General features: G+C 32.8%; 1 protein-coding gene across 2 annotated transcripts in view; it reads left to right on the top strand.

Annotated features, from left to right (window-relative positions):
* LOC140441321 (neurotrimin-like) overlaps positions 1–12,352 on the top strand; it is a 1,166,806-nt gene that overhangs the window by 688,286 nt on the left and 466,168 nt on the right. The window lies entirely within an intron of this gene.

Here is a 12,352-nt window from a genome sequence, read left to right as displayed (position 1 = left end):
ACTTACGATTTACTACCGAAACAATATGAAAAAGCGACTTCAACTTTAATAAAAATTATTAGTGATATATTTCCGTTACTACAGATAGGACATCTGACAGTAATAAAGCCTATATAACAGTAACGGGCCATTTTATTTTTAAGAGTGTCCTACGCGCACATGTTTTATCCACGAGGGAACTACCAGGTTCACATACGGATGAAAATATATCATTAATGTTGGGTGATATTTTTAAGCATTGGAAAATTGAAAATAAAATTATAGCGGTTGTTTCCGATAACGGGTCGAATATTAAAAGTGCTATTTCGAATTATTTACAAATTTTTCATTTACCATGTGTTGCTCATACATTGAATTTAATAGTGACAAAGAGTTTGACGAATGTTGCAGAATTAAATGACATATTAAAGAAATGTAGGGCACTTGTATACAACATAGTAGTCTGGCATGTGATAAACTTAGATCCGTTCAAGAACAGATGGGATTACCTAATTTAAAGGTGAAACAGGAGGTTGTTACAAGATGGAATTCTTGTTGCCATATGCTACAAAGACTTTTGGAAATAAAGAACCCATTGTGTGTTGCAGTAGCAAACTTGTCAAAACCACCTGAATTTCTTAATGCAGATGACTGGGAAGTTATTAATGATTGTATAAAGGTGTTAAAACAAGCAGATGATATAACAAGACTATTATCTAGTGAAAATTACCCTACAGTGTCTTTGTTAATACCAATAATTCGAGGAATACAGGTTGCGCTACAAAATACCACGGTTGTAACAAATGTTGGAGATTCTCTTAAATTAAAATTGTTACAAACAATCCACCAACGTTTGGGTAGTTTTGAGTCAAGTAAAACTATTGCCAAAGCTACATTTCTTGACACAAGATTTAAAAAAGATGGATTCGACAATGAAGAGAACGCCAATAATGCAGAAAAGTGGGTGACCGACGAAATTAAATTAATTCTAATTAAAAAAACAGAGTCAACTGCTTCGCCTCAGTTGAAAACTAACTCAGATCAGACAAATCAACCCTCTACAGAAAACTTAAATATATGGACTCATTTTGACAGAAAGGTATCAGAAAAACGACATTTTTCAAATTCCACTACCACTGCCATCATTATGATTAGGCAGTATTTAGAATTGCCATTACAAGAAAGGAACAAAGACCCTTTAGAATTTTGGACAAAATATCAAATACTTTTACCAGAATTGTATGAGTTGCCAGTGAAATATTTGTGTATTCCTGGAACTTCTGTACCGTCTGAAAGAGTCTTTTCAAAAGCAGGACAATTATCAAACTTGAGAAGAAGTAGACTTTCCCCTAAAAATTTGGATCAAATAATTTTTTTAAATTCTAACTGGTAATTAATTTTTATATTGTTCGTCTCGATTCCACCGAAATACTTTTTTTTTAATTTGACAGTATGAAAATTATTGTTGTGTTTACTATTATTTTGTGTACGAAGTTTAATTTATTTTATAATATATAATTTTATTAGTTTTTTTTTTCGAATCTCATAACACCAATCACCTCAATATGTATCCTTAACCTGAAAATAATTCATTTATTATAAACTCGTTCCAATCAATGGTCAAACGACACAAAAAATGTCAGAAAACAATTGGTCAGTGCGAGTAGCTATATTTCATAGGTATCATCTATCACCTCTACTTGTGCTGATCAGTTAATTTATAAACTTGTCTGGCTTAGAACTAGATTTGATGAAACATCTTTCTTCGGTGAGAATTCGAATGTTTGTTGAAATTCGTTTATTCCTGTCAATCCTGTCCACAGTATTCGAATATCGAATACAATGTAGTATATTACACCTTATCGAATATATTTCGGTAGTCACTTCCGACTTTAGTCCAAATGTCAAATGTGTTGATGAATTAAGCGAATATATTCGTAACTCGAATGTTATAATCGGATTATTCCGAGTATTTCAATAACCGGATAACCGAGGATTTTTAATCCGAATTATCTCATCACTAATTGCAGCACGAAATATGTCACGTCCCGTGCCGTTACTTGCAACTAGTCCTTCAGCATTCTCATGATTCGATTTAAAGACGGACGTAAGATATAAATAAAAGTCCAAAGAGTGTTTTTATTCCTAAAAAGTCCGTATGCTCAACAAAAGAAGCTGTACTACCACATGAACATGACAGATCGCTAATTTTTTCATTTGTGCATTTCACAATTATGTTTATAAGAGTATCATCAATTAAAAGGTTCCACAAATAATAACTATTTACTACTTAAAAGACAGGAGTTTGATCGCTAATATCTCAAATGGTTACTGTTGCAGGCACTGGATCATTAATCTTCGTATTCTCTGGAATATGGCTTTCACACACAATATCATATTCTGGGTCACTGTCATGGTGACTGCCTATAGTTGGGGAGTCACTAAAGTCACCATCATTATCATTAATAAAAGTTACCTGTCTGTTTACTTGTATACCGTTTTTCATTCAATAACAATCGAATCCATGGTGATAAAAATATATGCGTATCTGATATCGTCGGGCCATAATGGACTCCAGACTGTCGAAATACTTACTTAGAGTACCATTTATCGACTGATATTTAACATACTTAGAGTACCATTTATCGACTGATAATTAACATGTTAATGTATGTGCATGATTTGGGAGAACTCCTATTTTTTTGTGGCTTTACCATTTAGCTATTTAGCCAAGGGAGAACTCCTAAAAGATGCGTTATTTGGTGACTCTGCGAATAAAATACGAAAAGAAATTTATCTGGTTGGGTCCAAAATGGCCCGCCGATACCAGTTAAGGTTTAGTCTGGGTCCAAAATGACCCGCCGATACCAGTTAAGGTTTAGTCTGAGTTTGATTAAGACATGTGTATCGCAGAGTAGACTACGCATCTTGAAGAAATATTTCTAGTTTTATCAATTCTCGTTTTAATTTCTTGTATTATGTCAATTTAACACTTAATGCAGCTGACAAGGTATTAAAGGTAAAGAAACATTCTGTTTTTTTTTTTGATTACCATTATCTCGAAGACTCAAAGACTACTTGTAATATCTATCTAAGATCTAATACCACCAGCTATTCAAATTTTGGTAAATTTAATATATTGTCCATTAATTGTGTCTCTTTATCCTACTAGAATTTTATATTTTGTGGTTCTGAATGTAAAAGAATAAATATATTTGTTTGGAAAAGTATTTAGTGTTTATTTTCATATTTTCCATTTAATATTTCCATTACTTTACTACATGATCTTATTTAGTGGTATATTCTAACTACTTATTTACTTATTATTTTCTTCTATTCAATAAAATCTCATTGTCAAACTGGCTAGCACATGTTGTCTGTTTATAAGTTCAAAGAAACTGACTTCTCTTTTGTTATTTGGAATTCAAAAGCGCATTACAATTGCGCTGATTTATGGGGCACACTTATCTTATGGACCACCTTAGAATGGTCAGAAGGTTTTCTGACCATCTGAAGACATACTTTCTATCGAGACAGCGTACGGTAATGATCTTGAGTTTTTTGTGCCTCGGAGCCGAGTGTCGCAACGCGCAGCTACTGTTCTACTGACTGCTACGATTAATACACCAATGTTTAAAAGACAAGTATTTTTTCTTTGTACAGGTAACAGAAATGAGTTAAGCCAGCTAATTTTCGTAATATTTAAATCATCTACATTACATATCCATTTACACATATTGCATTTTTTGTTATTCTAATTGCGATTTAATTTAACCGGCGACCTATAGTTTTACACAAAACATTATTAATTAATAAAACTTTCTGCATAAAAATACCTCTTGATAAAATGCAACATGTTTGTATATGTGTATTTTTCTCTGTGAATTTTTTATAGTTATAAATATATTTTGTTTTGATCGTAAAGTTTATTGATTATTGTGGTATTTCTCTAATATCTTATAATATTAAAAATTATGTACTTAAAAATCACTTATAAAGATTACAGATCAAAAACAGAGTAGGTTGGATTAAACCATAAAACATTTCATTATGGTTTATATTATGGCGTATAAATGCATAAATAATTTATATGAAATGGCAGGTGTATATTTACATACAGTGCTGCATATCCATGCATAAATATTTACTGGCACATACTAAATTTACCTGAATACTGGACATGCAGATATTAACATTCCGTGCAATAAGCATTTTTAAATAAAGCGAAAAAGGAGTAGTCTGCTATTTAAAAATTATATTTTTACAAAATTGTCAGAAGAACAGAATAAGTAGCTTATTATGAAGACAAGAGAACCAATTATTTTTATTTTCTTGATTATAAAATCAAAAATCACAAATACTTGTTAAAAATTAAAAAACATAATTCTTTAAATCACCAAGTTAGTTTATAATAATAAAAAAAAAATCGGTTGCCTGTAAAGTCGGTTTTACGGGCGAAGATTTTACGTGACAACGTCTTTTTCTCGGTAGAATATTTATTGATATGAATATTATTAAATTGCACAATAGTTGTTTGCAGTTGAAACGCGCTGTTTCTTCTCAATCGACTGAATTAAGATTCATTGCAGAGTGATTTAAACTAATAATTTACTTAACACTATCAACATTTGTCAATAGTATGACATAATCTATAAACTCAGTTTCTCAACTTTTGTGTCAATCTAACAATTAATCAATCAATCATAGTTTACGATAATGAAATATTAGTGTACAATTATTTACCTTTATTGTTGTAGTTGTTGTAAATGACGAATCTAAGCACTCCACATTTTCACTACAGACACAGCTGACGATACTTTAACCACACGTGTGAACTTGTATTATGACGCTTTCTCGGTTTTCCAACGCCAAGAATGCTCGAGAAAGACAGAGACACAAGCACGCACCGATTCAACGCGCCTAATTCTCTAGTGCTGCGCGCGCAGCGGACCGATCATGATTGAGTGGGAGAGAGACGCAAGGCATTCGCCGGTCCGGCGGGCCTCTCTCTCGTTCGGTGACTCATCGTAACAGACGTGAGCGGGCGTTACACTTTTTCATGAGTGACTCCGAGCCACAACCTAATTTAAGACGTTGTCACGTCAAAAACAGTTTTAAAATACAAAAGAGAATGCGTGCAAAACGCAACAAATATACTACTAAATGTACCAAGACATACTACTGAAACTGTAGCGAATCATATTATGACCAGCAATTTCGTGGTGTCAAGCGTTTTATTTGTTGCAAGTGATTATACTTCTTTTTTTTTATGTTTAGAGGACTTTTATAAAGTGCCGGAATGATGGTCTGCTTTAGACTGATTGTCTTAGCTCTGCCAGGAAGATTGCGAAACTCTTCATCCAAAGTCAATTTGTACTGTATTTCACCGTTACAATATTCTAATGCTTTAATGCCAGTTACAACAGGATCGTGTCTAAGTTTTTCAGGACGAATTGACTCATATTTTGATTAAGTTTTTGTGCTGTAGTTACGAAAACAATTAAAGTCTGGTGATTTTACTACATAGAGATTTTTTCTTCGTGCTTCTTTGGTTATTCTTGCATAATCGCTCCGTAGATGAATGTCTTTATTTTTAAACTCAGTTTCTATTGTGGCATGAAGTCGCAAAGTGCGTTCGACATGATACAATTACGGTTTTGGGCCATACAACCGTCTAAAAAGACTACGATATCTCTTTTTATCGTTTTTGTCTTAGCAGTCAAATAATCTACTACACAGGACGCATAGGTGCTAGCTTGTTGAAACCAATAACACGCTGCTTGCTTAGTTGCCACCAATTGTCCAACTGGCTCTGGTTTCTGATATCCTAATGTAAAAGTGCAGAAATAGCGATTTTTGTCACGGTTTTTTAACATGTAGCATCGTAACATAATTTTTATCGTAGAAACTGTTATAACCATCTTAAAATACACATCCCAGTCATTTTACGTAACTTCTTTTTCCGCTGAGATATATCACTCTTTTAAGGTTTCCTAGTTTTAGGAAACCTATAAACCATGTGATTATATAGTATAACCTAAAATCTAAATTTAGAAATCCCAAACTCACAAAACCTTATTCCATCATCATCATCATTTTGGCTTTACAACCCTGTGTGGGTCCTAGCCTCCCCAAGAATTTTTCTCCAGTCGTCCCTATCCATCGCCTTCCTCCGCCAAGCACGTATTTCCATATTTCTCATGTCTTTATCGATGTTATCTAGGAATCTTGTTCTGGGTCTTCCTCTTCTTCTTTGACCAATAGGTCTATCAAGGAGCGTTTTTCTAGCTGGGTCGGTTTGCTCCATCCGCATAACATGGCCTACCCACCTTAGACGTCCTATCTTTATGTGTTTTACGATATCTGGTTCCTGGTATATCCTATAGAGTTCGAAGTTGTATCGTCTTCTCCAGACACCATTTTTATTTACCGCTCCATAGATGCGCCTTTGGCAGAAAAACCGCAGAATTTGCACGGCTAATAGATGCTATTTTGGGCTTAATCTCCTTTTTAAATCTACAGTTATATCAAGAAATACAAAAGTAAAACTCTACAAAACAATAATACGCCCAGTCCTAACATATGGTTCAGAAACCTGGACTTTAACAAAAAGTAATGAAAACATGTTAGGATGTTTCGAAAGAAAACCTTATTCCAACAACCTCAAATCTGACAACCCAAATTGAATAACCCCCAATTCAAAAATCTCAAACCTACAAAATTAAAATCCAACCAACCCCTAGAAAGCATTTTCTTCAGTCCACAAACAGGCAAACAAACCTAACCCTGGAATCCCTAAGAAAAATTGCTTATTGTATCCTATTAAAATATCATACAGTAATTAAATAAAACATCTCTAACCCTATCAATCTCTACAAACACCACCTTTAGAGTTTTTATAAAGCTACTGACAGGTGATAATTTTGAGAAAACTATGACACATACAGAAAAATAAGTGTAGGTTAGTTTTAAACAAGTTGTCCATAATTTTCTAAAAAATCATCGAGATGTAGAATACAAAATAATCTTATCAACAGTGCTAAAAAGTTTTTAAAAAGAGGGCTGTTCGATGAGCTTGAACTTATACTTTTTTCTCATTTAACTTATTTTCCAGAAAATTAAGGTTCATGCAGCAAACAGACGAAAGAGTAATTTAACCAAGACTTCAAGCAGAAAAAACGCCATTTTCAAGGTTGTTGGAATGTACGAATGATGGTAGATTAGTGCTAGTTACTTAAGAAAAATGACGTCAGTTGAACATAGATTTGAGATACTCAGACGATCGTTTGAATTAAAACAAAATGGATTTTACATAAATAACGTAAATCCTAATCTATATTAATACTTATTATCTACCAAAAGCTTTTTAAAATAAAAATACTTATATTAAAGATCTTCTGCGTATTATTTTAGGATAGAAAAAATTAGACGGACTACGTAACCTCAAAAATCACCAAAAAATACGCAAAACATAGACATATCAGTAAAAAGTAGACTCATCGTTGTAATTTCAACCAGTTCCCCCAGTGTGACAGAGAAAACTGACGCAAAGCAGTCCCTGCATCTCTTTCTAATTTGCCAAGTTTATCCACCACGTTTTAACTCCAGTCCATCACTTCAATAATCCTTTCATCACTTTTAAATTAAATCTTTAAATCAATATTCATTAAATATCTCTTAATAACTTTTAATTTATAAGTTGATATTATTCAGCGACTCCAAGCGGCAGTTTTGAAAAAATGTATACATGCTTATCAGACTCGTGGTCACTCTTGTTCTGACTGGAAAGAAGTAAAGTTTGGGTTTAAATCAGTAGGCGGCCCAGGGATGTGCTGAGATCTGTTTAAAGAATATTAAATTTTGTTTCTTTTGGGAAGAAGTTGGAGTAAAATTTTGGTTTGGTTTTGTGTGTGTACCGTTGTATTTTATAGCCACTCTGAGCCGGTGGATCTAATTGTCAATAAAAAAGGAAAATGCCACAAGAAAATAGCTTCAGAACAATATTTATGTTATATGTTTTAAAGACTAGGCTGGAAAAAAACTGTGGCCAATAGTTAAATATTACGACCGGTTAATAAAATTGATAAATTTTATTGATTTTATGAAAATCGAATAAAAAATGGCAAAAATCGCGGAACAATAATTTATTAAACAGATTTATAGAAATTGACTTTATTTGCAGCAAAATACAAAGATTACAAACAAAAGCTACACTTTTATTATTTAAACCACATTTTAATTTTTGTAGATAAGATACTCTAATTAAAAGATATCGGATTTTTACCATCAAGTTGATCTTTTCTTCTTTACGCGCCATCTCCGCGACGGAGGTTGGCAATCATGATGACTATTCTGATCTTTGATGCTGCCGCTTTGAATAGTTCGATTGATGATTCCCTTAAGTAACGCAATAATGTTGTCTCTTTTATTACGCATAAGATGCCCCAGGTATTGCAGCTTTCGTGTCTTGATGGTTTCCAATATTTCCATTCTTTTGTTGGCCCTTCTCATGACTTCGCTGATATCTTCAGGATTCTTGTATACACCCACAGTTTAAATGCTTCCAACTATTTAGTAGTCGACGCGTTAAGTGTCCATGCTTATATCCCGTAAAGAAGAGTCGAGAAAATGTAACACCTTGCCAGCCTAACTCTCAAGTCGAGTTTCAGTTTTCTTGCCATTACCTTTCTCAATTTATTGAAGTTTGTTCGTGCTATCCCTATTCGAACTTTGATTTCTTTGAAATATACGTTTGTGTTAATATTTATTGTGCCAAGATAATAATTGTAGTGTTCAAATTGTTCTAAAGTTTTACCGTTAATTTCCGTTTTACCGTTTTTGATATCCTCATAAATTTAGTTTCCATGACGTTTATTGATAATCCATATTCTTCTCCATACTCAACTATCTTGTTCATTAGCTTTTGGAGGTTTTGGTAATTGTCTGCTATTATGATAGTATCGTCCGCATATCTAATGTTGTTAATTGGTGTTCCGTTGACCTTTATTCCGGCTGTTTCTCCCTCAAGAGCTCTTTTCATAATTTCTTTAAAGTATACATTAAATAGTAGTGGTGTCGCATTCCTTTATTAATTTCGTACTCTTCTGATGTGTGTTCATTAATGCGTATGTGCCTGCTGTTTATAATATAGATTTGTTATAATTCGGAGGTCATTGTATTGTAATTGTTTTTCTTTGAGGACGTCCATTTGCTCTTTGTGGCGGACTTTATCGAAAGCCTTATTGTAATCTTTGAAACAAACGTTCATATCTTGATTCACATCCAAGCACCTTTTGATTAGTACGTTGAATGCAAAGAGAGCTTCATGGATATCTACGCCTCTACGGAATCCAAATTTTATTTAAAATTGATTTCACGCGCTTAACTCACTTTCAACATTGCCGGTCGGTTCAACAGTCTTTTCTGAGAGAACGGTTCATTATACGAAAAAGGTGCTAAGAAATATTTTTGTTCAAAATAATCTCAGCTACATTTTTTATTTGAAAAATTTTTTTCTACTGCGTACACATTCTTGGGAAATCGATTTTTCCCACGGTGAGGGTAAACAAATAACATAAAATAATAGAGAAATAATTTTTGGTCGTTTCAATTACAGTAATACATCTAATCCACCAGGTGTACTTACAAAAAATATGAAGATTCAAAATTCAAAAAGTTTTGATGAAAATAAACAGATAAAGAGAACAGGCCAAATTTGCTATGTAGAAATAAATCAGTTTATAAACCATTAACTTGTAACACATTCACTGTCAATAAAAAATATATTGTATATTATCTAACCAAATAACTATAATTGAATAGAATACCTACCAAGCTAGCACGTGAGAAATTTTTAGCAAAACCTACTGTTCTAAATAAGATGTCTACCGATTTTCATTCCTGTCAACGAAGTTTCCTCCGGCGTCGCTACACTAAAGTTCACATTATTTTCGGGTTTCAAATTAAACGCTCCCAAGGTTCTCTTAACCCGCAAGATATGATGTTCATAAGAGTGCGAAAGCCATAAAGGAAAACTTTAGAACCGATACTAAGGAAGAATATGGAAGGAAACACCGATTATCTTTTCTGCGATTAGATAATTACAAAGGCAAACTGAATTGCTGTGAAATACGAGGAGTAGACAGTATGGGGGACAAAATAAATTAAACGCCTGTGACACGAAAATATGATTAGATTATTTAAGTTATAAGTTATGTTACAACATCCTATAAAACAAGTATAATATACAGGGTGTTTCAAAAAAAGGTAACCCCGTCTCTAGGGTAGGTAAAAAACTGAAAAATAATTGGGGTTTGCTTAGTAAAAAATTTTTGTAACGCCATCCGTTTTCAAGATACAGGGCGTTGAAGAAAAATTTTACGCATTTTTTACGATTTTGCCGAAACTGCTGGCAACATTGTATAGCTGATACATCCCATGAATTTGTTTTTATATCTGATTCTCATAGAGTGCGCTAGTTACACGGATCGTACTAAGTATTAGTCAATATAACTTTTTTAAGAGTATAATTATTAATCAAAATTTCAAGTAAACTTGACACAAAACAAACTCTGTTGCTTGTTTATTAAGTGCAAACGAAACATTTTTACATATTATGTCAAAATTTGCAATGAAGATTTGCATAAACATAGACACTTCCTCTGTCAAACTAATCTAAAATGAATATAAAAAATAAAAGAGACATGGAAACAATAGTACAATGCGCACAAGGGGAAGCCTGTTGAAGATACATCAACTTCATTGGTTAATGTAGTTTTTTGTTTTAATTTTTAGTATGTTGTGAGAAAGAGTTGAATAAACTCGAAAGATGAACGAACCTTATAGAGTTTTACTTAAAGGAACAGTATTTGACTATAAAACCCAAAATAATATATATATATATATATATATATATATATATATATATGTTATTTACATATATATATATATATATATATATATATATATATATATATTATTTTGGGTTTTCTAGTCAAATACTGTTCCTAGTTCTAGTCAAATAACATGAAGATTAAGAGGAGAATGGGCATGAACTCCGACATAATAGAGTACATCGAACAGAAGAGGTTAACCTGGTACGGACATGTCAGAAGAGCAGACCAAAATCGGTGGATAAATAGAATAACAGAGTGGAGCCCGATAGGAAGAAGAAAGAGAGGCAGACCCCGAAGATCTTTCAGAGATGAGGTGGACGAAGCAATGAGTAGAAGAAACCTACAGGAAGGGGACTGGCTAAACAGGAAAAATTGGAGAAAACGGTTGAGTGAAGGAATACAGTGAAAACTGTGGAAATCCTTGTATATATATATATATATATATATATATATTTATAAATATATCGCACTAATAATACAATACAATAGTGTCGCAACTCAAAATGTTTCGAAATTGACATAACACTATATTCACACGTAAAATTCAATTCCCTATAAGTCAATAAAACTGTCGTTTTAATAGTGCAATAAATGAATAAAAGATGGCGCCATAAGACGGTATTCATGACTGACCGACTGTCGTCACCCTCCTCACAATATCGCGTCATCTTTAGTTGCGACCAACAGTGATCGGGAACGCATGTGTTGCTTTGCTCATCATTTCGAGTTTCCACGGTATTGCTGAATCAGGTATGTAATTTTCATAGCTATATTTCGAGTTATTACATTCTTGTTGATTTGAACCTAACCATAACATTGTTATTTTTCTAGTTATTACACGATTACTGGTTTACACCAGCACTTTTTAAATTAATATTTTTACTAACGACACTATTATTGGTTCAGTTGATTATTTTTGACATGCTACACTATTGTTAATTCATCACTTTAAATCATTGTTGTTGTTGTTTGTAAAACATTTATTAATCATTATCTATTTGTCGATCAACGGATAGTAATAACTCATTTAAAATATATACCAGTGTTATTAAGAAAGCTTACCAACAACTTTATTTTATAAATTTAGAGTTACTACACTCTTTGTGACATTCTTGCATCAATTACCTTTATACTTAATCTAATAATATTACTTGATCCATTTTTAGGTTTAATACCTGAGTCGTGGGCGATTACTGGTTGCTATGGCAACAAATACTGAGGATGGCGAGCAGAAAATCTCTTCACCGTCGTTATTGTCACTGAAGAGTACAAATAATGAACCTGGTGCCCAAATAGAAAATAGTGACTTTAAGAAACTACAACCACCACCTATACCTTCACCATTTACGAGTCATAAAGTACTTCAAGAAATTGACGCAAATAGTGAAATAGAGAATGAGATTGGGAGTTGTACTCTGTAATATATAGAAAAAATTATACAGGCTAATCCTGGTAAAAAACTGGACTTTATATTTTAT

Source organism: Diabrotica undecimpunctata, chromosome 5 (genome assembly GCF_040954645.1).
Source record: "Diabrotica undecimpunctata isolate CICGRU chromosome 5, icDiaUnde3, whole genome shotgun sequence".
Taxonomy (NCBI): Eukaryota; Metazoa; Arthropoda; class Insecta; order Coleoptera; family Chrysomelidae; genus Diabrotica; species Diabrotica undecimpunctata.
Note: the sequence above shows the minus strand (reverse complement) of the source record. Positions and strands in the feature narration are given on the sequence as shown.